Source organism: Mustelus asterias, chromosome 1, assembly GCF_964213995.1.
Source record: "Mustelus asterias chromosome 1, sMusAst1.hap1.1, whole genome shotgun sequence".
Classification (NCBI taxonomy): Eukaryota; Metazoa; Chordata; class Chondrichthyes; order Carcharhiniformes; family Triakidae; genus Mustelus; species Mustelus asterias.
In genome coordinates, this window is record NC_135801.1 from 155,525,745 (window position 1) to 155,553,626 (window position 27,882).

The following is a 27,882-nucleotide window of genomic DNA, read 5'->3' on the forward strand; positions in this document are numbered from 1 at the left end:
AGCAGTAGGACAAGAAAAGCAACAAAAAAATGTGTTTAGAGGAGGTGGGGTTGGCAGAAAAGCTGACATTTGGAAAATAAAAACTCTGAAAATGAGAGTAAAACTAAAACTACAAAAAGGAAAAGGAAAGAAAACAAGGAACAAGATTACAGTCTGAAATTGTTGACCTAAATGTTGAGTGCACAAGACTGCAGTGTACCTAATTGGAAAATGAGGGGCTGCTCTTCTAACTTGCACTGAGCTCTATTGGAACACTGTAGAAGGTCAAGGAAAGAGAGGTCCCAGTTGGGAGATGGAGAATTAAAACGTTAGATGACAGGAAGCTCGGGGTTATGCTTGCAGACTGAGGTGCTGCACAAAACAATCACCCAGTCTACATTTGGTCTCTCCAGTGCAGAGCAGGCCACATTGTGAGCAATGAATGCTGCATACTAAACTGGAAGCGGTAAATGTAAAAGTTGTTTCACCTAGAAGAACTTCTTTGGGACCTTTGATGGAGAGGAGAGAGAAGGTAAATAGTAGAAAGGAAGTTGCATTTGCTGCACTTACATGGAAAGCTGCTGCTGAAAGGAGATGGAGTGTCGGGGATGTTACAGGATTGAGAGGTGGCAGATTTATAACTGAGATGAGGAGGAACTATTTCTCGCAGAGGATGATGAATTTGTGGAACTCGCTGCCCCATAGCGTGGTGGAGTCTCAATCATTGAATGGTTTCAAGAAGGAGATAGATGTATTTCTAATAAGAAAAGGGAAAGAGGGATATGGGGAATGGGTGGCGAGTTGGATTTGAGACCAGGGATCAGCCAGGCTCTGATTGAATGGCGGAGCAGGCTCGAAGGGCTGAATTTGCCTACTTCTGCTCCTAATTCCCTATAAACCAGATTGCAGTGAAGGGAACAGTCCCATCGGAATGCTGAAAGAGGAGGGAAAGATCTGTTTGGTGGTGACATCACGCTGGATGTGATGGAAATGGCGGAGGATGATCCGTTGAATACCGTGGAAGTAGGGTGGAAAGTAAAGCCAAGGGAAACCCTGTCATACTCCTGGGAGTGAGGGAAGGGGGTCATAATGGAAGTGCAGGAAATGGGACAGACGTAGCCGAAAGCGCTCTCAACCACAATACTGGGAGAATTTTCCATTGAGGGTAAAGCAAGACATATCATGAGCACTGGTATGGAAGATTGCACTATCAGAACAGGTATTGAATAGAGTCCTTAAGGGGAGCAGGCTGCAAGGAAGTGTAGTCAAACAGCTGTGGGAGCCAGTGAATTATGGTGAATAGCGAGTGTATCTTCAGAAATGGGGATGGAGGAGTTGAGGAAGGGAAGAGTTAGAGATGGACCATGTAAAAGGGAGTGTAAAGTGGAAATTGGAAAGCAAATTTGATGAAATTTCATGAATTTTTCCAATTTCAGGTGTTAGTTTGAGACTTGACTTAATTGTGCTTGATTGACAATCCAGATTCCAAAGGGAAAGATGTCCTTAAAAGGGTTTGTGAGCAGTTGTACATTTCTTTCCTCATGTCAGAATGAAGAACTCAAACAATAAAGTTGATATTTCATCTATCTCATGCATGGTGACTTCAATAAGTTGAAAGACATTATTGGTATCAAGCTTATTGGATTGTTTGTGATATTAGATGTTCGGAGCACTTTTCCTTTGAGAGGGAAAAGCAATCATGAGAGAGAGCAATGTTTTAATGGACTTCATGCTGTATATCTAACAATTGCTTGCTGTACTGCCTATTTCCAAATCCTCTGTGTTTATAATTTTCTTTTATTCTGTGAATGGAAAGGGCTTTTATTACCCACCCTCAGGTATTGGTGGATCTTCTTGTTGAGTTGCTATAACCCTTTCAGTAGGTTGCTGGTATAAATGATCCATTTTAAGGCCATCTTGTTGCTGCATGGGTGGCTTGGGATAAAAGTGCCCCGACTGTTTAACCAGCTTTGGGTGACTGTGTGGAGTTTTCTCACCCTGAACATGTCTGCATGGGTTTCTTCCCACTGTCCAAAGATTTGTAGGTTAGAATTTGCTCACTTTCCACATAGAGATTTGCAGCATGGAAGCAGGCCCTTCGGCCCAACTTGTCCATGCCGCCCCTTTCCTTAACTACTAAGCTAGTCCCAGTTGGGCCTATATCCCTCTATACCCATCTTACCCACATGTTTGCATATGTTTTCTCCGGGTACTCCAGTTTCTTCCCACTGTCCAAAGATGTGCAGGTTAGATGAATTGGCCATGCTAAATTGTCCCTTAGTGTCCCAGGATATGTGGGTTAGCAATAATAAATATGTGGTTAGGGGGTTAGTGGGGTAAATATATGGGGTTACTGAGATAGGACCTGGGTAGAATGCTCTGTCAAAGAGCCGGTGCAGCCTCGATGGCCCGAATGGCTCCTTCTGCACTGTAGGGATTCTATAATACAGCGATCCAGTGACACAATGAGGAGGTGGCACACTGACACTCAAGACACTGGTACAGTGCGGCACTGGCACACTGTGATAGTGACCGTGTGATGCTGATACAATAATACACTGAGATACTGACAGTGTGATACTGACATAGTGAGATGCTGATTCATTGACACCATGGTACAACCACACACTGAGATGGTGGGATGCTGACACTCAGATGCTGACACGCTAAAACGCTGAACTGCTCTTAGCATCAGCTGGGTGCACAATCTGTGGCTGGAAAGGAAATTTTTAATGGGGGAATACTTTCATAATAAAGCACTAGCTGCAAAATACAGGAGGAAAGGGAGCATTATAAAACATTACTGAGTCGGAAATCTTCTGATTTATTCTTAACCTGCTCCCAGTGATGACCTACTATTTTAGCTTTCCACACACAGCTGGAGACTCTCTACTGAGGCACTGAGAGTATCTAGGTCTCATTTCGGTAGCAGCCTTGTGAGACATGCAGCTGTGCTTTATCAATGATGTTAGCAGAACAGTTTCAGATATGTGTGTGTGTGTATGAAAATCCATAACGGTGAGTCACCACCACATGGGGAAGGGAAGTGATAAACATATAATTTAAAAACATAAATATCTCCCATCAGAATGTGACTTTTTTTCCTCTTTGTTTCCCTGGATTATGTTTTTTTTGGGGTCGGATGTGTTGATGCAGGCAGCTTTCCATCGCAGAAGACAGTGGTTTTGGTTGTGGTGGTGAACTCTGTGTTAAGCATCGCCGGTTGGGGCTCAGGAGTCCCACTCCGGCATGGCAGGCTCTGCCAAAGTTGCTGCAGAGGAATCCTGCTCCTTGAACAGCTTGAGACGTGCTCCATGGACCAGAGAAATTGCCCGTCGGAAGTCCAAACTTCCCAGGAAATTCCCACAGAGATAAACACATCAGGGCTTCCATGAGAATGTGACAGGGAAAGCCTTGGAACACTGCAGGTCTGCTCACTGTGAAAAACCCTCTGTGACAAAATGCCTGACAGGAAAAGCACATAAGAATATAAACATAAGAAACAGGAGCAGGAGTCGGCAATTCAGCCCCTCGAACCTGCTCCTGCATTCAATATGATCACATTGTAAATATTGACTATAATTGTAAATGTCATGAGGAATCCACACTATTGGAAATAACTGGGCCGAGACTCTCCCAAAAAAATTCTAAGTGCCGAATTTGCGTAAAAACGGGAGTTACTCCCTTTTTTTTAGCGTGGTTTTCAAAATGAATCTCCCACACTCTGTGCATCACAGAGAGCCTCAGGGAGATTCAGATTGGAAATCCAGGGGTGGGGCCTATTCCCGCTGAAGAGGCCGGCAGCATAGCGCTGAGCGGGCCTCTGTGCATGTGCCGACCTGTCAGAATGAAGAACGGCGCATGCGCAATAGCCCTGAACTGTCGCCTCCCGATTGCTGGCCAGCCCTGTGACCCCCCCACCTCCCTCCCTCCCCGCCGCCCCCCCCCCCCCCCCCCCCCCCCCCCCACCGCAATCACTGGTCTACTGACCCCGGACCAGACCCAAACAGCGTCATCCCTCCCTCTGCCACTGATCCCAACTGCAGAATGGCAGCAGGACTCCCCACCCTACTGATCTGCCCCACCAGCCCAATAGGCCCCCTCTTGCCCCGCCCCCTTGACACTGCCCGAAGCCTGGTGGGCAGTACCAAGGTAACCCTTAAGCATTCCCAGTTTGCCCCTTGGGTGGTGCCAGGGGGCCAGGCTGGCACTGCCTGGCTGGCAATGCCCGGGGGCACCCTCCTTACACCCCCCCCCCCCCAACATCCTGGGGGGCAGCCTCCATGGTCTCCCTTCACTCCAGCAAGGTCAGGCCACCAGCTCCCCATTAGTGGGGAGCTGTTGTAAACCCCACTGGAGTGAACCACTCCTGGTGGGGGAGTAGAGAGGCTAGCGGGCCCGGAGACCTCAGTCCCCGGCTCACTAATAAAATTGAAATAGGGATTTTAACACTTAAATCAGCTCCATACTGATTTCCGACGTGGAGCTGACAACACCAGAAATCCTGGGCCCAGAGAGGTGCTCAAGCAGCGCAGCGGCTGGGAGAAACCGCCCCCCCCACCCCACCCCAGCCCCCGCCCACCACCTGCCCCTGTCCACCCTCCCCTTCCCACTGATGTTTGCCCTTTGGATTACCATTCAAAGTCGATACATAAAATATACTTCTTTAAATTTTACAAATAAAATATATTTTTGGAAGAAGAAGACAAGTTAGAAGAATCAGTAGGCTACCCATGAAAAAGCAATGAAGGGAAACCAGGGATGGAAATTCATGGACTCCCTCCCCACCCCTTCCTCTGCCTGCAACCCCCCCAGGTTTCAGAGACATTTCTACTTCAGAGCATTGAGCCTATCACAACTTCAGAGTGTCTCCACCCTGATTTAATTACCTCACTGTTTGAGGAGACCACCCCAGACCCCCAACTATGAATGCTAAAACCAGCCATTCCTGAACACTCCAGCATTCCCCAGCCACACACGGCTCCTTGCAGGTCATAGAGGTTTACAGCATGGAAACAGGCCCTTCGGCCCAACTTGTCCATGACGCCCCTTTTTTTAAAAAACCCCTACGCTCGTCCCAATTGCCCGCGTTTGGCCCATATCCCTCTATACCCATGTAACTGTCTAAAGGTTTTTTAAAAGACAAAATTGTACCCGCCTCTATTACTATCTATAGCAGCTTGTTCCAGACACTCACCACCCTCTGTGAGAAAGAATTGCCCCTCTGGACCCTTTTGTATCTCTCACCTTAAACCTATGCCCTCTAGTTTTAGACTCCTCTACCTTTGGGAAAAGATATTGAATAGCTGATCTATGCCCCTCATTATTTTATAGACCTCCATAAGATCACCCCTCAGCCTCCTACGCTCCAGAGAAAAAAGTCCCAGTCTATCCCCCAGCCTCTCCTTCCAACTCAAACTGCGTCAGAAACCTCTGAAAAAAATACCTGCTAATCTCAGGAAGTTGGGCACACTGTGGTGGGGGGCAAAACTCGCAGACAAACCTGGGTGGGTTGATAATGCTCATTTTGGGTGGGATTTTCCAGCTGCGCTCGCCCCAAGACCAGAAAATCCTGCCTGAGGTCAACGGACCTTTGTATTATTGTTTTATTGCAGTCAAACAAGAATTGAAAATGGAAACACAGAATAACCCTGGCCGGAACTCTACCACCTTGCCCGCCATGGAATTGGCGCGGGCGAAGGTCCGACAACGGAAATCTCCATTAACCTCAGGCTGGAATTTCCAGTCTCGCCCGAGCGAGGCTGTAAAATCCCGCCCCCTGACTTGGTATCTCACAACACAGAAAGAGGCCATTCGATCCATCATGCTCGTACTGGCTCTTTGAAAGAGCTGTTTAATTCAGTGTCTGAAAAAAGAAGAAAGAAAATCGCTGTCACTACTTCAGGTCGTTCCCTTTAATAGAACTAAAAATATATCTGAATAAAAGATCATGCTTGTTTCAAACAACAAAGTGAAACAGTCACTAGAATGGATCTAGGCTACATTGATTGCCTCATTTACACAAAATTCATGTCAGAAAATGTAAAACAAGTATTTCAATATAATTACAACCAAGAACTGAATTGTTACTAATCAAGAGTTCAGTCTGAAACAATAACCTATATTCCCTAGCTTACTGATAACAGACCATCACAGATGTCAAAACATTACTTCAGTTTGCTTACCTGTGGTCATTAATAAAGCATATGTGTGAGTTATAGTGGGTCATTTTTAACCCCACCCACTCACCCAAGTCCCCACCGGCAGGTTCAATGGTGGGGGTGGACAGGGGAGAAATCGGCAGGAGTTTTACCCTGGCGAGAATTCACAATGGGATCTTCGGGAGGTAGGTGGAGGCAGGTGTGAAAATCATCCAGCGAACGGGAGGTAGCTGAAGGTCCAACCACCCACACCCAACCCTCTGCGAATGCCAGCAGGAAAACACGTCGGGTGTGGAACACTTTTGGAAAACCTGGCACACAGATAGAGGGACCCACCTGAATAATGCCTGGTGCTGCTTTGGGAGTTCAGGATGGAGGTCACCAGCGACCATGGGCCCCGGAACACCATATCAGTGGGTGGGGGAACATTTATAGGTTTACCTAACAAGATTCGGTGTCCTGGAGGGAGGTGGGGGTGTCCATCACTGGAATGAACCTGGAATTCCATTTTCGTTCTCAGGAGGTCCATCTTCTGGTCTCGGAGTGCTCCCAGAGATTCATCTTTATGTTCAGGAGGTTCACCTGATTTTGGGTGCCTTTCAATATTGTGCCCGGATAGGACGGAGGACTACATGCACCAGCCTTCCCCACCACAGAATGTGATGCAAAATCCTGAGGGCAAAGTTTTCCCATCCTGCCTGCCACGGGAATTGTAGCGGGAGGGGACGGATCATGCATAGGTCCGTTTGCTTTGGGCAGGAGTTTCCGGCCTTGGGGTGACTGTGGCCGGAAAATCCCGCCCCTAGTTTTGTAATGGATGAGTTTGGGGTCGGAAGATTTGGCTTGTTTCCCACTGACCTCTGCCATGGGACTTAGTCTCCAGACAGCAGAATTCCACCTGTTGACAGTTTAGATTTTCCCAGTTTACTAACCTGCCAGCTCTCACCAGTTAAGACTAAGATATCCCAGTCAAAGTCACTGGGTTGCTTCTTAGAATATGCAAATTGTGGCACGCTGACATCATCAGACCCAGAATGCAATTTTGACTCCAGCCCGAGCAAAGAGCTCACTGCAATCTCCGCACCAAGTGAAGGTCAGTCAGGCCCCGCCGGGGAAAGGCCGCACAAAGTTTTTAAGTTTATTTATTCTTAGTCACAAGTAAGGCTTACGTTAACACTGCAATGAAGTTACTGTGAAATTGCCCTAGTCGCCACAGTCCAACGCCTGTTCGGGTCAATGCACCTAACCAGCGCGTCTTTCAGACTGTAGGAGGAAACTGGAGCACCCGGAGGAAACCCACGCAGACACGGGGAGAACGTGCAAATTCCCCACAGACAGTGACCCAAGCCGGGAATCAAACCCAGGTCCCTGGCGCTGTGAGGCAGCAGTGCTAACCACTGTGCCACCATGAAAGGTTAGCCCTCCCCTGATACAGACTTGACCCCCCCAAACTCCACTCCCTGCATTTCTGTGAAACCATTGAAGTCCCCAACCCCACAAAGAATTTTCCAGAGGCTGGAGCCTGTTTCTAGCTAGCGGCATGTTTGTCAGGGGTTGAAATGACCTGGAGCTGTTGCCTTACTCATACCACCACCCAGTCAGTAACCCAACTGCCTGGTGATAAAATTGGGGCCGCAGGATCAGTGAATTCATCCATAAATTAGTTCTATGTGTGAGTATGGCAAGAATAATTTATCAGTGAGAGTGTGTAAATCCTAGGGTTTAGAGATATAGTGATCTGCTTGATCTATACTGTCAAGGTTTATGATGTCACCTGAGCCTATGAGTGTAACCACATTGTAACTTGCTTATATCCATCTATTAATAGGTAGTTTAACAACCTCATGGGCATATAATGTACTCCATACCTATACAGTCAAGACCTGGGGCTGACTTTCCATTTGAAGTTATACAAATAATTGCGATGACTTCTAGTTTATATAAAAAAAATACTGAGGCAGTGCAATCGGAATATTTTTCTTCTTCTTCACTCTTGTCATTGATGTGATTCATCTTTCATTTGAATGTGCTGCACATTTTCTGAGATGGGTTTATAGATTTTCAGACAGTTCGAATCTCCAACTGTTTCATCGCTGCGCACTGATAAGCCAGTGTGGCAATTGTCGGAATATTTTTCTTTTAAAAAAGATTTCCCTTAAAGGCAGACTGTCTTCTGGAAAAATTAACTGTGGTAGTGAGCGATAGAATGATAGTTGATCTCTCATGCAATTGAGCTAATGCATTAAATTGTATATTTGTAAAGAAAAACTGAAAAAGACATTTCCCTCTACTATATGCCCATTAAAAAAACATTCTTATTGATGAACCAGATCAGAGAAGGTATTTTGTTTACATGTCTGGTAAATGGATACATGTCTGGAAAACTTATAAAATTCTAACAGGATTAGGCAGGGTAGATTCAGAAAGTATGTTCCCAATGGTGGGGGAGTTCAGAACTAAGGGTCATAGTTTGAGGATATGGAGTACACCTTTTAGGACTGAGGTGAAGAGAAATTTCTTCACCCAGAGAGTGGTGAATCTGTGGAATTCACTACCACAGAAAGTAGTTGAGGCCAAAACATTTGTCCGATTTCAAGAAGAAATTAGATGTCGCTCCTGGGGCTAAAGGGATCAAGGGATATGGGAGGAAGGGGGGACCAGGATATTGATTTTGGTGATCAGCCATGATCAAAATGAATGGCGGAGCAGGTTCGATGGGCTGAATGGCCTACCCCTGCTTCTACTTTCTATTTTTCAATGATATGAAAATCCCACAACCTCTTTGAAACAAGGCTGCCTCATGAAGATGTTCTGAACATGCACTTCCATAACTAAGGAGCAAGAAATGTGTTAACTGTAACAGAGAGCTGATCAGAAAATGCGCTTAGAATCACAGTGAATAAATCGATACAGCCATCATGTTGCCATCAGGCGAGGAGTGAGAGAATTTATTTCCACTCCTTGTTGACTGCAACAGGCGCCTCTAAAAAATTAGCTTGCAAATTCACTGTTTAACTGTTTGAAATTATGTGACTGTAAGAGAGTAGGGTAGGCAGTGGGGTAGTGCTATTGTCACTAGATTAGTAATCCAGAGACCCAGGGCAATGCTCTGGGGACCCAGGTTTGAATCCCACCACGGCAGATGGTTAAAGTTGAATTCAATATAAATCTGGAATTGAAAGTCTAATGATGACCATGAAACCATTGTTAATTGTTGTAAACACACATCAGATCACTATTGTCTTTTCGGGGAAGAAATCTGCTGCCCTTACCTGGTCTGGCCTACATGTGACTCCAGACCCACAGCAACGTGATTGACTTTTACATATGCTCAGAGATGGGCAATAAAAAGTTAAAAGTTAAAGTTTATTTATTAGTCATAAGTAAGGCTGGCATCAACACCGCAATGAAGTTACTGTGAAAATCCCCTGCTGGCCCAGCCAGCGACACCTACATTCTATGAACAAATTTTAAAAAGACACGCACTGTGGTGATTGTCCCTTAAAGGATTCATCGGCAGAGTAAAGGTCACATGACCCCATGAACCAATCGGGAAGCAAGGTGGAGGATCACCCGGTGAACTCGGGTTTCTGTTCCAGAACCTTCTCGGGAGCTGACTGCAGCCGTGAGGCTCCAAGTCCCTTGTCTAGCCTTTTACCTGTAAATAGGTGTGTTGTTGTTTCTCCCTTAAACTGGTGAACAAGAATTATAACCCGTAAACACACACACAGACACAAACACAAAGAAAAGGAAATTGTACTTTACACCCAATCTAAAATGTAACAAAAATGGTCCAACTCTCACTCACATAAATGCAAGAGTTCACACACACACACACACACACACACACACACAGAGAAGTAAGTTGTGTGGATGAATGGTTTAAGAGTCCAAACAAAAAGGAACGTATAAGCTTGATGATTCGGATGATTTCAGACTGGGCCCAATGGCTTTTCTGGATCTTCGGCCTCTGATCTTCGAGTCAGCATTCTCCAAGGTGGCCTTCACGACACACGACAGCGCAGAGTCGCTGAGCAGAGACTGATAGCCAAGTTCCGCACACATGAGAACGGCCTGAACCGGGATCTTGGGTTCATGTCACACTATCTGTAACCCCCATGACTTGCCTGGGCTTGCAAAATCTCACTAACTGTCCGGGCTGGAGACAATAAACATCTCTCTAACCTGTGCCTAACCCTCTCTCCACTCACATTGTCTGTACCTTTAAGACTTGATTACCTGCAAAGACTCACATTCCAACCATTATTTTGTAAATTGAGTTTGTGTCTTTATGTGCCCTGTTTGTGAACAGAACTCCCACTTACCTGACGAAGGGGCAGCGCTCCGAAATCTAGTGGCTTTGCTACCAAATAAACCTGTTGGACTTTAACCTGGTGTTGTGAGACTTCTTACTGTGTTTACCCCAATCCAACGCTGGCATCTCCACACAGTGGATTCAATGGCAGGCAATTGGGGTGGGGAGGATGGCAGGGGAAAGGGGTTGGTAGAATTCTGTGTGAGTCCAAAAATCCGTTTCACTCCAGTGTGAATTTCGCATGGGATCTTCCTCTTCTGCCGCTATGGCAAATTGAGTAGCCCACTGGAAGCCAGAGTGAAATTAATTTGCATCCCACTACTGAGATGAAGGCCCCGTGCCTGAATCTCCATGATGCCAGCGGGAAAACACGTCGGTCCAGAGCTCATCTGGAATAAGGTGGCGTGCAGCAAATGGATCTCACCTGAGCAATGCCTAGGGCAGCATCCAGAACTTGGGATGGAGGTCACCAACAAGCCTGGACCCTGGAACACCGCAGCAGTGGGTCAATCATAGAAGTGCAGAAGGAGGCCATTCAGCCCATCGAGCCTGCACCGACCACAATCCCACCCAGGCCCTATTCCTGTAATCCCACGTATTTACCCTATTAATCCCTTGATACGAGGATCAATTTTGCATGGCCAATCGACCTAACCTGCACATCCTTGAACTGTGGGAGGAAACCGGAGTACCTGGAGGAAACCCACGCAGACACTGGGAGAACATGCAAACTCCACACAGACAGTGACCCAGAGCTGGAATTGAACCCAGGTTCCTGGTGCTGTGAGGCAGCAGTACTAACCACTGTGCTACCATACTGCCCCATGAGAGTGGAGGGTCTTTCAGCTGGACCTTCCAGCTTCGGTGGTGCATCTTCCAGCCTCAGAGCGTTCCTGGAGATCTTTTTCAGGAGGTCTAGCTTCTTTTTCCAATGTTGGGTCAGTGATGTTAGGCGCCTGTTCAGTGTGACACCCAGATACAATGGCTGAATGTGCCATTATGCCAGATCACAGAATATAGCGCTAACCCCCAGGTGCATAATTAATGAGGTTGGAGCCATGATATGTTGCGGTTCCCTGCTGGCCTCTGTAGTGGGAAACATTCCCTGTCCCCACTCCCGACACGGGATTTAGTTGCAGATGGCAGAATTCTACCCATGGTCTTTCTGATCTCCCTCTCTTCGGACTGGTCAGAAGAAAGGCAATTTCTTCAAACACAATCGGCCAGTAATATTACTCATCGCACAGTCAATGTCCATGATGTGAATGATATCAGTGACATCACAATGGCTTAGTGATTGGTGTAGAGCAGCATGGTGGCACAGTGGTTAGCACTTCTGCCTCACAGCGCCAGGGACCCGGGTTCAATTCCCAGCTTGAGTCACTGTGTGTGTGGAACAAAGAACAATACAGCACAGGAACAGGCCCTTCGGCCCTCCAAGCCCGTGCCGCTCCCTGGTCCAAACTAGACCATTCTTTTGTATCCCTCCATTCCCACTCCGTTCATATGGCTATCTAGATAAGTCTTAAACGTGCCCAGTGTGTCCGCCTCCACCACCTTGCCTGGCAGCGTTCTCCCTGTGCCTGCCTGAGTTTCCCCCCACAGTCCAAAGATGTGCAGGTTGGGTGCATTGGCCATACTAAATTCTCCCTCAGAGTACCCGAACTGGCGCCGGAGTGTGGCAACTGGCGGATTTTCATAGTAACTTGCAGTGTGAATATAAGCCTACTTGTGACAAATAAATAAACTTTAAACTTTAAAATTTTTGAATCACAGGACAGTTTCTCAGAAGTCTTTATGAGAGATGAAATGATCCTACATTCTTTTCAATCTCCACCTGTCCTTTTTCTGTCCACTGGACTCTTCATTTCTGCAGATACCCCAGACCTTCCTTCTCGCTCACGTTCTAGCTCCAGTGCTCCAAACTCATGGCTGGTGAGAATAGCCAGGTTTGCCACTCCACCACCAGTGACAGATCGCTCTGCGTTTTTGTGGTGGTATTATTCCTGTATGTGCAAAGTTCCATTCAGTACTCAATTCTCCACCTCAAAATCATATTATGCTGTCAAACCCTCCATACCCTATTCGTTCATCCCCATGGATCATGTGGACGTTCCCAACATATTTGCACATCTGACGCTTTGATATCCCCAGGGCTTCAGATCTTCTCTGCCAGTCTGAACACATGAACAGGGGTGTGTTCTTAGACTCTGATTCCTACACCCATGAGCACAACTAAGGACAGGCACCCTTCCACACTGGAGCATGCCAACTCAGTACGCGCCCTTGATCTTTGAACCTTTTATGTTGCTGAATCCATGTGCTATGACACACCAAGTTGAACCCGGCTGCCATCTTTGCCCAGGCCTTCTTGATGAGGTGGTATGGCCTCCTCATGCCATCCCATGGCATTAGGATATCCCTCCTGGAAATCACTGCCTCCACAGGAGTGGGGAAGCAGTCATCCGAGAAATGGGGGCTTGTTGCCCACCTGGAGTGTGTGCCAGGTGCTGTTGCCATGATGAACACCTCCCTCTGCCTCATCGGATATCTTCAGAGATCTTGGGCAGCTGCCTTGAAGCATCCTGCCAGGTTGCCATTGGACCCAACGCCCACCACAATCTGGCCCCGCCAGCCTGGCAGACCCTATCCGGACATGTTTCATGCTGGCCAGCACTTCATTGTTCAGCCAGCATAATATGGTGATCATTCCAGGATCTCGGGCGGAATTGGAAAACGTGGCTGCTTCCAGTCCCACCTGCCGTGCATGTACATCATGCATTAAATTCTCGCCGTGGGTTTTACAAAAATCACCACAGTATTTAACTGCAGTAAAATAAATTTCAGAAACCAACCTTGTATTTGTGTACTACCTTATCACATCCTCAGTAGCCTTGACTTAATTTTCAAGCTTATTAGTCACTGTTTTTCTCAATTCAAAACCAAACAATTTTCTGTTGCTTTTAGCCAAGACATTATCACCAAAAGACACATGTCGAAGCTTTTCATCTTGTGCTCATTAAGCCATTCGCAAGAATACCCAATGAAAAGGGAACAACAATTTATACTTTATGAGAAGAGTGCTAATTGGTTGGCAAGTGGACTCTGATAGAGTCATTGTTGTGGCGAATGCACCAGTTAACTAATGACTGACAGTTAACTGCCAAGCTTTGTTTAAATTCGAACCAGACAGGTTGACTCTGATTGATCAAGTCATGTCCTGGGGAATGAACCATAGAATGGCTGTTGTCTATTTTGTTCAGTAGAAACAGGTGCTTGATGCTGATATCGGACACATCCAGGCCGTCCTGTGAGATAATGGCTATCCTGGTCGGACTATCGCTCATGGTATATCACACAAATTCATGAATGGGCTTAATGTCATCATTGTCAGTCCTGAAAGATGCCCAGGCTACTTCAGATTACCCTGGAATAGTAAGGTATCGCAAAAATTGAGCATTAGGTAAAGCTAGCAGTCTTGTACTTCTATTATGCAGTAGCAACATGAGTGGTATTCACCACTGATAGGATTATGCCATCAAGCCAGAATGTTGTGCTACACATCACAGAAGTAAATAATATGGCATATGGATTTCAGGAAAGTGTGATGCTTGTGCTCGGCCGTGTATCCAAGAGACTGCTGGATTATATCAAACAGCAGGTACGATGCTGTGGGCATCACAGAGACGTGGCTGCAAGGGGATCAGGGTTGGGATCTAAATATCCAAGGATATGTGTCCTATCAAAAGGACAGGCAGATGGCCAAAGGGGGTGGGTTGCATTGTTAGTAAGGAATGAAGTTAAATCGATAGCAAGAAGCAATATAGGATCAGAAGGCATGGAATCTCTGTGGGTAGAGTTCAGGAATCGCAAAGGTAAAAAGACCCTGATGGGAGTTATGTACAGGCCCTTAGCAGTAGTCAGGATGTGAGGCATGAAATAAATCAGGAGATAGAAAAGGCATATAAAAAAGGCAATATTACAGTATCATGGGAGACTTAAATATGCAGGTGGACTGGGAAAATCAGGTAGGTAGTGAATCCCAAGAAAAGGAATTTGTGGAAAGTCTAAGATATGTTTTTTTGGAGCAGTTTGTGACAGAGTCTACTAGGGCACAAGCAATTCTGGATTTGGTGATTTGTAATGAGGCAGACTTGATTAGGGAACTTAAGGTGAAGGAACCCTTAGGAAGCAGTGACCACAATATGATAGAATTTACCCTGCAGTTTGAGAGGGAGAAGCTGGAATCAGATGGAACGGTATTAGAATTAAATAAAAGTAACCACAAAGACATGAGGGAGGAGCTGGCCAGAGTTGATTGGACAGGGAGCCTAGCAGGGAAGGCAGTGGATCAGCATTGGCAGGAATTTTTGGGGGTTATTCGGGAGGCACAACAGAAATTCATTTCAAGGCGGAGGAAACATGCTGAGGGGAGGACGAGGCATCCCTGGCTGACGAGGGAAGTCAAGGACAGCATGAAAGCAAAAGAAAAAGCATACAAAGTGGTGAGGATTAGTGGGAAGCCTTTAAAAGCAAGCAGAGGACAACTAAAAAAGCAATAAGGGGGGAGAAGATGAAATATGAGTGCAAGATAGCTAGTAATATAAAGGAAGGTCAGAAGAGATTTTTTCAATATATAAAAGGTAAGAGAGGAAAAAATAGACATTGGACCAGTGGAAAATAAGACTGGAGAAGTAATAATAGGAAACAAAGAAATGGCAGAGGAACTAAATAGTTACTTTGCACCAGTCTATACGGTGGGATGCCAGAGCTCCAGGAGAATCAGGGGGCACAGGTGAGCGTAGTAGTCATCACGAAGGAGAAGGTTCTGGGGAAACTGAAAGGTCTGAAGGTGGATAAGTCACCTGGACCGAATGGAATACACCCCAGCGTTCTAAAAGTGATAGCTGTGGAAATTGTGGCGGCATTGGTGGTGATCTTTCAGCAATCACTGGAGGCAGGGAGGGTCCAAGAGGACTGGAAGGTAGCTAATGTAATACATTTAAGAAGGGAGGGGGCAGCAGATGGGAAATTATAGGTCAGTTAGCCTGACTTCGGTCATTGGCAAGATTTTAGAGTCCATTATTAAAGATGGGATCGCGGAGTACCTGGAAGTGCATCATAAAGTAGGACTGAGTCAGGACAGCTTCATCAAGGGGAGGGCATATCTGGAAAATCTGTTAGAGTTCTTTTGAGGAGGTAACATGGACGTTAGATAAAGGAGAACCAGTGGACATGATTTATTTAGATTTCCAGAAGGCCTTTGACAAGGTGCTGCATAGGACACTGTTAAATAAGTTATGAGCTCATGGTGTTAAGGGTAAGATCGTGGCATGGATAGAGGATTAGCTGACTGGCAGAAGGCAGAGAGTGGGGATTAAGGGGTCTTTTTCAGGATGCCTCAGGGGTCGGTGCTTGGACCACGTCTTTTCACAATATACATTAACAATTTGGAAGAAGGAACTGAAGGCACTGTTGCTAAGTTTGCAGATGATATAAATATAAGTAGAGGGGCAGGTAGTATTGAGGAAGCAGGGGGGCTGCAGAAGGACTTGGACAGGCTAGGAGAGTGGGCAAAGAAGTGGCAGATGGAATACAATGTGGAAAAGTGTGAGGTTATGCACTTTGGAAGGAGGAATGGAGGCACAGCCTATTTTCTAAATGGGAAAATGCTTAGGAAATCAGAAGCACAAAGGGACTTGGGAGTCCTTGTTCAAGATTCTCTTAAGATTAATGTACAGGTTCAGTCAGCAGTTAGGAAAGCAAATGCAATGTTAGCATTCATGTTGAGAGAGCTAGAATACAAGAGCAGGGATGGGGGCGGAACAGTGGCACAGTGGTTAGCACTGCTGCCTCACAGCGCCAAGGACCTGGGTTCGATTCCCGGCTTGATTCACTGTCTGTGTGGAGTTTGCACATTCTCCCCGTGTCGGCATGGGTTTCCTCCAGGTGTTCTGGTTTCCTCCCACAATCTAAAAGATGTGCTGGTTAGGTGCACTGACCTGAACAGGCGTTGGAGTGTGGCGACTAGGGGAATTTCACAGTAACTTAATTGCAGTGTCAATGTAAGGCTTACTTGTGACAAATAAATAAACTGTAACTTTATTTCTGAGGCTGTATAAGGCTCTGGTCAGACCCCATTTGGAGTATCGTGAGCAGTTTTGGGCTCCATATCTAAGGAAGGATGTACTGGCCTTGGAAAGGGTCCAGAGCAGGTTCACAAGAATGATCCCTGGGATGAAGAGCTTGTCATATGAGGAACGGTTGAGGACTCTGGGTCTGTATTCATTGGAGTTTAGAAGGATGAGGAGGGATTTTATTGAAACTTGCAGGATACTGCGAGGCCTGGATCGAGTGGGCGTGGAGAAGATGTTTCCACTAGTAGGAAAAACTAGAACCAGAGGGCACAACCTCAGGTTAAAGGGACGATCCTTTAAAACTGAGATGAGGAGGAATTTCTTCAGCCAGAAAGTGATGAATCTGTGGAACTCTTTGCTGCAGAAGGCTGTGGAGGCCGGGTCATTGAGTATCTTTATGACAGAGATAGGTAGGTTCTTGATTAATAAGGGGATTGGGAGTTATGGGGAAAAGGCAGGAGAATGAGGATGAGAAAAATGTCAGCCATGATTGAATGGCGGAGCAGATTCGATGGGCCGAGTGGCCTAGTTCTGCTCCTATGTCTTATGGTCTTATGGGACACTACCTTGAGGAACATCTCCAGTGATGCCCCAGAACTGAGATGATTGATCGCCAATAATCACAACCATCTTCTTTTGTGTTAGGTATGACTCTAACCAGTGGAGAGATCCCCCCCCCCACCGATTCTTATTGACTCCAATTTTGCTACGGCTCCTTGAAGCCACACTTGGCCAAATGCTGCCTAGATATCAATGGCATTCACACTCACCTCACTTCTGGAGTTTAACTCTTTTGACCATGTTTGAACTTAGGCTGTAATAAAGACAGGAGCTGGGTGACCCTGGCGGAACCCAAACTGAGAATCAGTGAGCCGGTTATTGCTAAGCAAGTACCGCTCCGTAGCACTGTTGATGACCCCTTCCATCATTTTACTGATGATCAAGAGTAGACTGATAGGGTGGAAATTGGCTGGATTGGGTTTGTCCTGCTTTTTGTGGACCTGGGTTATTTTCCACAATGCCAGGTAGGTGCCAGCACTGTAACTGTACTGGTACAGCTTGGTCAGGGGTGAGGAAAGTACTGGAACACAAGTCTTCAGTAATATTGTCAGGGCCCATAGCCTTTGCAGTATCCAATGCCTTCAACCAATTCTTAGTATCATGTGGAGTAAATTGAATTGACTGAAGACTAACATCTGTGATGCTGGGGTCCTCCAGAGGCCAAGATGGATAATCACTCGGTACTTTGGGCTGAAGATTACTGTTACTCAAGATTAAAAGGGTTTCAAAGGTAAATTGGAAATAATTAGTTGTTGAATGAATAACTTCACAGGATAATTTTAGAATAAGCATCAAAAAATAAAAAAAGAGTTGAGAAAAATGTTTTTATTATGCAGAGGATGTAAAGTCCATGAAGGGCAGAATTTCATCCTTGGAGCTCCATCACTCGAAAGATTATGATATGGAGCCCAGCACAGTGAAACTGGAAAATCCCAACAGTGGAACTTCAGAGAAGGAACCTTAAAAGGGACAAAACTCTGCGAAGGTCACATTAGCTATCCCACTGAAAACCTCAGCTGAAACTGTGGTCTTCCTGGCTAAGGTGTTTGTGGTTTAGTGAAAGGAGAATGATAGTGCCAGGGGAGAGTGCCAGGATACTGCTTGGGCATGGGTAGGATGAATATAGAGGGATATGGGCCAAGTGCAGGCAATTGGAACTAGCTTAGTGGTTTAAAAAAAGGCCAGCATGGACAAGTTGGGCCGAAGGGTCTGTTTCCATGCTGTAAACCTCTATAACCCTCATTCCCTCCTCCCTCCTCCAGGGGCTGCATTTACCTGTGTGTCCCCGGCGGGGACTCTTTGCCAGATTCCTATTTGTCAGGGCGTGGTATAAACCCCTCCTCCTTAAGTGGCAAGAAGGGGGATAATACAGCAGGGAGGCCTGCTAATGACATTGAAAAGTATGGTAATAGGCTTCCTGACATTTCATTGGCAGGAACCACATTCTGTCATTGGCATGGATCAGGGGGACTATTTCAAATGGAAATCTCGCTGGTGTAAATGCCACTTTGGGCTCTTGTTGGATTCTCTGCCCTCTCCGGTTTTCCAGCCTGCTAAAAACAGGGACGGAAAATCCCCTCATTGTCTGCATTTTCTCTCATTGTTTGCAATGAACCCAGATTTCAGTGGGATCACAAAAGGAAACTTCCCTAGGATGCCTTATCAAAAATAATGGCGGAAGCATGGTCCATAGTGGCTTTCGAAAAGAAATTGGATAATGTCTGACAATGAACAGTTTAAAAATGTGTGGGGCATGTTGATGATTGACAAGGGAAGGCTGATTGTGGGACTGTTACATCGCTCTTTCAGGGAGCTGACACAGGTGGAATGGGCCAGCCAACATCTTTCAGTGCTGTAAAATTCTATAATTCTATCAATTGGCCAGAGTTTTATTGGTCCTGCTCTTACTCACTGGTAACTTTGCCACAACTTTCACTGAGGTTCTATTTACCTGCATAATGAGCTTAATGATCTCAAGAAGACAATACAATGAAACATCATTGCCGTGAAGAGTTCCAGGACACAACGCACAGCCACGCTTTAGCACTGGAATGATGCATTTGCCAGAATTTTACCAGCACGCCCACCCCGGAATCGGGACGGGCAAGTCTCACAGAACGGCATTTCTCCGTTGGCCTCGGGCGGGCGGGGCAGTAAAATTCCGGCTAATGTGCGCCAATGGAATAAATTTTTTATAAAGCGGTAAGTTCTCTGGCTTATTGAGTTCTGCAATGGGAGACTGACTGTTACAGGTTGATGTACAGGCTGCTTGACAGCCAGCACTGCGATGGGAGGCAAAGTCCTGGGTTGTTTCCTTGTTCAGTCAAGGGTCACTTTTGTCACTATATGTGACAACTTCATAAACATGTTCTTTAATATGCTTATAATGTTCCACGTAGCGACCAGCTTATTTCCTCTCCTGACTTCAGGCTCTCTGCTGCTCAGCTGTAGCACAGTGAGATACAGCATGCAGCTCTGCTATAGCCTTACAAGCCCTACTGCACAAGTGCGATCTTCCCTTTTCTGACAGCAGCCATCCTTTCTGAATGAGATTCCCAATTTGGTATTTTTTTTGTGCTGTGAGCCTATCCTATTAGGAAGTAGATTGAGACTGCCAGAATGCATTTCACAAAGGACCCTTACAGGCAGCAGGCAGACAATACTTTCATCCCATCGGACTGGATTGGATTGAAGCCAGATACTGAAGATGAAAGACCAATGTCTAACCCATTGCATCAGCCAGGCACATCCTCTGGTTTCTAATAATGTCATATACAGCAGGGATGAAGAGAGAGCCGCTTATAAAAGCATAGGTAAAAGATAAATAAAGATCTGCGGCACTGCATCACGTGGCTAGTGCTGTAACAATATCATTTTTTTGCCAGAGGAAAATGCAGGGAAATATTACAGACAATACAGGTACTGTCTAACCATAAGGACTGATTAATCAAGGGAACTGCCTTAACTTCGACAAAGGTTAACATGAAGTGACTACGCATCCCTTATTTAAATACTGATAAGGGTGAGAGTTATTTACTACTAGTGGGCACTGAATTCCACAAGTTGGCGGTAGTAAAGGCAAAGGTTGATTTACCGTCATTATTATGCACCTGCAAAGAAAGTAATTAAGACTGGAGCCAAAACTGACTTTGTGAGAATGAGTGGACAAACAGAAAGTTTGCTTACAGTGGACAGATATAAGTTTGAACAAAACATTTGGAAATGAAATGGAAAATGGGGCTCTTATATTGTTGCCAGTGGACATGAGCTGACCTATTGTTGCAAGACGGGCATATTCTAATGCCCTCCTGTGAGGAATCTGAGAGCAGCTTAACTGCACAACGCAAATCAGTTTAATACAACATTACTAAAGTCTGCCCAGTAACTCAGTGGTTGCACAGCCCAGTGTAGAACTGAGCCATACTAAGCAGCAAAGTCCCACATTTGTTTGTTTTGAGTGTGTGTCACGAGTGGGCATTTTGGTTGGGGTACGATACCTCACTGATCAAATAGCCGAGTGAAGTTACTGTCCAAACTGATGGGTACTTGAACGAGGTGGCCAGTGAGTGTGAAATGCATGTCAGCTTGAAGCAGTAACTTGCGGAGAGGAGAAAGATGGTTCCATTTAATCAGATTGAATTCATGATTAATTTTTGAGATGTCAGATTTCTTTTTTTTCTTTAATTTTCCTGGAAGGAATTAATTTTTTGTGTATACATATGTTCTCAGCTGTCCATTTTCCAATGATGCATTATACATGATTTAGAATTGTATTTTACTGGGCTGGATTGTCAGCTTGTCAATTAGTAGCAAACTGCTATTTGAGTCAGAAAATTGTAAGTTCAAGCTGGAACCCAGAAATTCAGCATATAATCAAAGCTAATGCTCGTGTGCAATGCTGAGGGAGCACTGTGGTGCCATTTTTCAAATGAGACATCAAATCAACTCTCTTCCTATCTTTAGAGTTCTCTATCCCGGAAGCTGTGATGTTCAGTCATTGAGTATTCTCAGGAGTGAAATCAATAGATCAGCTGAGCTTGTTGCCAAGCCAATTGACCTGAATTTCATACTGCCTACGTAATAAGTCATTGATGTGGGCTTGTGGATAGTAGTGGACAGCAAGGTTTTTTTTAAGCAAACTGCTTAAAAGGCAGCAAAGAAAATGGGGTAGGTCCTTTCGGGGGTGCCTTGTGCGTATCGAGGACACCCCCTCCCATTTGTTCCACACTGCCTAGCTTCCAAAACCTATTCCTCTATCCCATTTTCCCTTCTCCCTTGGCTCCCTGATCCCTTTCCATCCCAGTAACTTAATTGCAGTGTTAATGTAAGCCTACTTGTGATACTAATAAATAAAGAAAAATCCAATGCCTCACTGCAGGGTCTATGTCCTCTTCATCCCAGGGACTACCTGCAGTCTCAGCAATGCCCGTTACTGAGCTCAAGTGTTGCAGGAACTGATTGGCTGGCAGCTCTCAAAGGCGGGACCTGCCCCAGCTGAGAAGCAGAGGTTGTATTTCCAGACAGCTCTGCACCATCAGAGATAACATTAGAGTAGCCCAAATTACGGCTGTTAGCTTAAGAAATTTGATTTTTTTTAAATATCCACAGGTTTTGTTTGTCATGAGTTGGTTGCAAGGACATTATTCAGGGGTAGTCTAAAGCCTATAGTATGATTTTATTGTTAGGACCTCTACTCCGATGCTTCCTAGAATGTAAAAGCAAATTGCTACAGATGCTCCAATCTGAAACGAAAACAGAAAATGCTGGAAAATCTCAGCACCTGTGGAGAAGAATAGAACCAACGCTTTGAGTCAGGATGACCCTTTGTCAGAGCTGTGAATGCCTATGATGTATTGCCTGATTTTTACCTTTGTCTACCTCAACCCCTGCCAGCATAAATCTCACTGGCAATTAAAATCTAATTTTAAAAAAAATATTCATTCATGAGATGTAGGCATTCCTGGCTGGGCCAGCATTTATTGCCCATCCCTGAGTCCATTTGAGAGTCAACCACATTGCTGTGGGTTAGTCATTTTGTGAGTTTGCTAGAGTTTATAATCAGCATGGTGGCACAGTGGTTAGCACTGCAGCCTCACAGCACCAGGGACCTGGCTTGGATTACTGTCTGTGAAGAATCTGCACATTCTCCCCGGATCTGTGTGGGTTTCCTCTGTGTGCTCCGGTTCCCTCCCACAGTCCAAAAGACATGCTAGTTAGGTGACCATGCTAAATTCTCCCTCAGTGAACAGGTGCCAGAGGGTGGCGACTAGGGGATTTTCACAGTAACTTCATTGCAGTGTTAATGTAAGCCTACTTGTGACACTAATAAATAAACTTTAACTTATAATTTCTTAACTCCAAATGAAAAAAATGTTAACCCTTTCTTAGGTATATTTGAACTTTGAGTCGCGACACATACAATGAATGGAGTTTACAATATTAGTGAGGCAGTAACATGGTTGGTCACTCGTTATACAATCCACCAAATCCTTTTTGTACTGAGGTCAATGGAATGGAAAATGGCATAGGATATATAATAGGTGGTTAATTACCTAACACCTGTTATGTTTCTGTGAAAGTTGAGTCTTACCCAAAGTGGCATGATTTGAAACATTGATATGAAGGCATTTATATTTGTCAGAGGATTTATTTGAACAAAAATTACTCTCCCTTTGTTTTCTTTTCTCTTAACCAGATGATTATCTCCAGCACAGGTAATGACCCAAGCCGGGAATCGAACCCGGTTCCCTGGCGCTATGAGGCAGCAGTGCTAACCACTGTGCACACCATCTGGATGTGAGCAGCTTGCTAAATGTCAATCCAGTAGTTAGAGACTACTCACTGTTTGGAGTGGGGTTCAATCCCTCCCTCTTCTGACAGAAAGGTAGAAATGTTGGTAACACTGAACCAAAGCCATCATTCACTTCATTTTCCAATAATGGTACAATGACACAAATATGATCATTATTGCTCAAAGGGGTCTTCATCCTCCGCTGACAGCCCGGGTGCAGTTGCTGTCAACATTAATTTAACAACTGTTATCAATGCAAAAAGACCAAAACCTGAACCCCTGAAACTTTGCATTTTAAAAATAGTAGTTGCTGTGAGCAAGTTCAAGACAGCAATATAATCTTAAAGTTCAAATAGCTTTGCTGTCATGGTCCATGATGTCATCTGAGCACCTCAGTTGGATTTCTGGCTTTTAATCAATCTCTGGTATAAATTATTCTCCATATAATTTCCAATGAAATGGGTCTTCTTTCTTCCGTCCGCTGTCACCAAGCATTTAAAATGGTATTTCACCAGTTTAATCCATTTGTTGTAGAAAAACCTCTGTGGCAAGTTGATTTCAAATCCTCCTCACAGACTAAAATAGGGCAGCTTTGAAAATTAGCATTATACATTTACAGCAAGATCAAATAAAACACTTTTAGGTTCCCAGATGACTGAACGAACTCATCCCATGAGTAACTTACCATGTAAGATCAGGAATATTCCAGGTCTAATCCATAGTTGCTGACTGCAGTGGAGGTTGCCCCAAGGTTAGGAAGGCAAAAATCAACCAGAATCCCACACCTGACTGCTTCCCGGTGACTTCTTCTGAAAATGCACCTGTATAAAGGTCAGATTGGACCTGTTTGTGACCTTCCTGTGGTCAAATAACCTGCTGACATTTACCACCAATCTGGCTGCCACATCAGTGTACAGATCAATGATGCTCACTTGCTCGAACACCCGAGGGTAATTGATGCCCATTGAATCATACAGAGCCGAAATGTCTTCTGGTAGGAAGAGCATGGAAAAAATTTAGAAAATTAATACTCCAAAAAAGTGAACACAGTTCTGAAAGTGTCAGAGCTCTGGATGTTGCTCTGGATATTTGGCCACTTTATTTGGGACGTGTGTCTCTGGAATCATCAGGTTTGAATTGTCTGCTATTGGCCAATCTCCAATTAATGTATGGCATTACAAATCAACACAGCCAGGGAACATAATTTTGCAGTCTCACAGCATATTGTGACAGGAATATTGGGAAACAGATGGGGTCTTCTGGGAACCGATGGATCAGTTGTCTTCTTTTTCTTCTTCGACTAAATCCATAATATAAACGTATTGCCTTTATAAGGAGATCACGTGCATTTTTAAGAGGTTAACAGCATTCTTTAGGTGATTGAGCCTTTGAATAGTCGCAGGATGAACAGAGAAAGTGTGAAAACTATGAACAGGGTCTGCAGCAATGTCAGAGTTGAGTGATATAGCAGCGTAGCTTCCAATAGGGACGTAAACCAGTAGGATTTGAACATTTAGCTCACTGTCCAAAAGGCTAGCAAGTCAACTTTCTCTTTATTTATTCTTTCACATGATGAGGACAGTTCTGGTGAGCCAGTATTTATTGCCCATCCCTTGAGAAGGTGGCCGTGAGCTTTCTTCTTGAATCACTACAGTCCATCTGACATAGGTACACTCACAGTGCACTTAGAAAAGGAGTTCCAGGATTTTGACTCAGTGACAGTGAAGCAACGAAAATATAGTCAGAATGGTGTGTGGCTTGGAGGGGAACGTGCAAGTGGTGGTGTCCCCATGCATCTACTCCTGTTGTCCTAGGTGGTAGAGGTTGCAGGTTTGGAAGGTGCTGTCAAAGGAGGCTGAGTGAGTTGCTGTGGTGCATCTTGTAGATCGTACGCACTGCTGCCACTGGGTGTTGGTGGTGGACAGAGTGGATGTTGAAGGTGGTGGATGAGACGCCAGTGAAACGGGGTGCTTTGTTCTGGATGGTGTCAAGCTTCTTGACTGTTATTGGAACTGTGCTCATCCAGGCAAGAGAAGAGTGTTCCATCACACTTAATCTTGGCAAATGGTGGATAGGCTTTGTGGAGTCACGGGATGTGTTGTTCTCTTCATAATTCTCAGCCTCTGACCTGCTCTTGTAGCCACAGTATTTATATGGTGAGTCTAGTTCAGTTTCTGGTTAATGTTAACTCCCAGGATGTTGATAGCGGGGGATTCAGCAATGACAATGCCATTAAATGTTAAGAGGAGGTGGTTAGATTTTCTCTTGTTGGAGATGGTCATTGTCTGGCACTTGTGTAGAGTGAATGTTACTTACCAATTGTCAACCCAAGCTTGAACATTGTCAGGTCTTGCTGCAAATGTACATGGACTGCTTCAGTATCTGAGGGGTCGTGAATGATGCGGAATTTTGCACAATCATCAGTGAACATCCTGACCTTATGATGGAGGGAAGGTCATTGATGAAGCAGCTGAAGTTGGTTGGGTCTCGTACACTACCCTGAGGAACTCCTGCAGTGATGTCCCAGAACTGAGATGATTGACCTCCAATAACCACAACCATCTTCCTTTTTGCCAGGTATGACTCCAACCAGCGGAGAGTTTTCTCCCTGATTTCCATTGACTGCAGTTTCCACATTTGGTCAAATGCTGCCTTGATGTCAAGGGCAGTCACTCTCACCTCATCTCTGGATTTCAGTTATTTTGTCCATGTTTGGACCAAGGCCGTAGTGAGGAGCTGGCAGAACCTAAACTGAGCATCAGCGAACAATTTATTGCTGAGCAAGTGGCACTTGAGAGCACTGTCAATGACTGTTCCACCACTTTGCTAATAGTCCAGAGTGTACAGATGAAGCAGTATTTGACCGGGCTGGATTTGTCCTGTTTATTTGTGCCCATGCATGTCTTGGACAATGTTCCATGTTGCCAGGTAGATGCCAGTGTTGTAGTTGCACTGGAACGGATAGGCTAGGGGTGGAGTTGGTTGTGGAGCATGAGCCTTCAGTACAATTGTCGGAATATTATTGGGGCCCGTAGCCTCTGCTGTAAACAGTGCTTTCAGCTGTTTCTTGATATCACGTGGCGTAAATCTAATTAGTGAAGACTGGCATCTGTGATGCTGGAAACCGTAGGCGGAGTCGAAGATGGTTAATCTATTTGGCACCTCTGGCTGAGGGTGATTGCAAATGCTTCAGCCTTGTCTTTTGCTCCAAAGGGCAGGACTCCACCATCATTGAGGATGAGAATGTATGTGGAGCCTCTTCCTCCAGGGTGTTGTTTAAATGTCTGCCCTCATTTATAACTGGACGTGGCAGGATTGCAGAGTTTTGTTCTGACCCATTGGTCGTGGGATTTCTTAGCCCAGTCACAGCTGCTGAATTATTCTGGCAGCACTGGAGAGTTCCTTATTCCTTTGGTCAGAATTCTCAGGTATTATTCCCAGTCATTTAGATCATGTGTGCAATGCCAATAAGGATCGTTTAATTTTCATAGTCCTCAGATTCAATATTATCCTCAAGCATATGTTAATATTTTACTGTGAATCAATGGTGGCACAGTGGTTAGCACTGCTGCCTCACAGCACCAGGGACCCGGGTTTGAATCCCGGCTTGGGTCACTGTCTGTGTGGAGTTTGCACGTTCTCCCCATGTCTGCATGGGTTTCCTCCGGGTGCTCCGGTTTCCTCCCACGGTCTGAAAGACATGCTGGTTAGGTGCATTGGCCACACTAAATTCTCCCTCAGTGTACCCGAAACAGGCGCCAGAGTGTGGCGACTAGGGGGATTTTCACAGTAACTTCATTGCAGAGTTAATGTAAGCCTACTTGTGACAGTAATAAATAAATAATCTTATAGGCCGGAACTCTACCACCTCGCCTGCCATGGAATTGGCGTGAACGAGGATCCAACAATGGAAATCTCCGGTGACCTCGGGCAGGAATTTCCGGTCACGTCCGAGCAAGGCCGTAAAATCCCACCGATAGTTTTTGATTATCTGAGATACAGAATATAGTGAATGTGACTCCCTATGTAATGTGTACATTCTCTTATACTAAGTACCATATAATCCACCACAGATTCTGTGCTCCTGTAATTCTGGAATCTTCTGTCCCCAATTGTAACTACTCCACAATTGGTGTCCATTCGTTCAGTTGTCTGGACCATCAGCTGTGCAATGCTTTCCCTTCAACTCTCTGCATCTCTACATCACATTCCTCCTTTAAAACATTCCTCAAAGCCTACTCTTTGACCAAGCTTTTGGGCATCTGTCCTAATATCTCCTTATGTGCTCTAGAGTCTTGTTTTGCTCTTTGAGCACCTTGGGACATTTTTATTACATAAAGGACACAATATAAATGTAAGTAATTGCTGTTATTGTATCGGATCATATTTCACCGTGTGTATTTTTAGACCCTTGTTTTCAGAATAGCCACCCTATCAATCACTGTGATCGCTGTTTTGGGATAAGTTGAGATAGATTTTTATAACTGTCATGCTGTAATTTTCAATGGAGAAAAGGGATCTGAATATAGTGGGAGGTAAGGTGTATTTTTGTGAATACACTGAATCCGAATTTGACATGGCCCCAACCCCGAGAAGTTTCTCAGACAACCCCAGACAAATGAAAATAAGCCATTTACAAGACCTTTACCAGATGCAGCAATGACAAAACTGCAATTTCAGATATCCTCAAAATAATCTTGACTTTTTATTTGATTGACCCTTTAGGCAGCTCTGCAGAGCAGAGTGCCTCTGTTTATTATGTTGAATATTTTTTGGTTTACAGTGAGAACGCATTGATGTCTGTCCTTTAAAAGTTACACCTGTATCAGGAATGATCTGGGAGAAATGAACATCACAAGACAATACTCGTGCAATTGTACGATTTTTTTAAAAAGGCAAACTTCAAAAAGAATAGAAGTGCTTAAAAAGAGTCATCCA

At 45.0% G+C, this 27,882-nt stretch overlaps 1 protein-coding gene across 47 annotated transcripts in view; it reads left to right on the forward strand.

Annotated features, from left to right (window-relative positions):
• celf4 (CUGBP, Elav-like family member 4) overlaps nt 1–27,882 on the forward strand; it is a 1,189,091-nt gene that overhangs the window by 673,887 nt on the left and 487,322 nt on the right. The window lies entirely within an intron of this gene.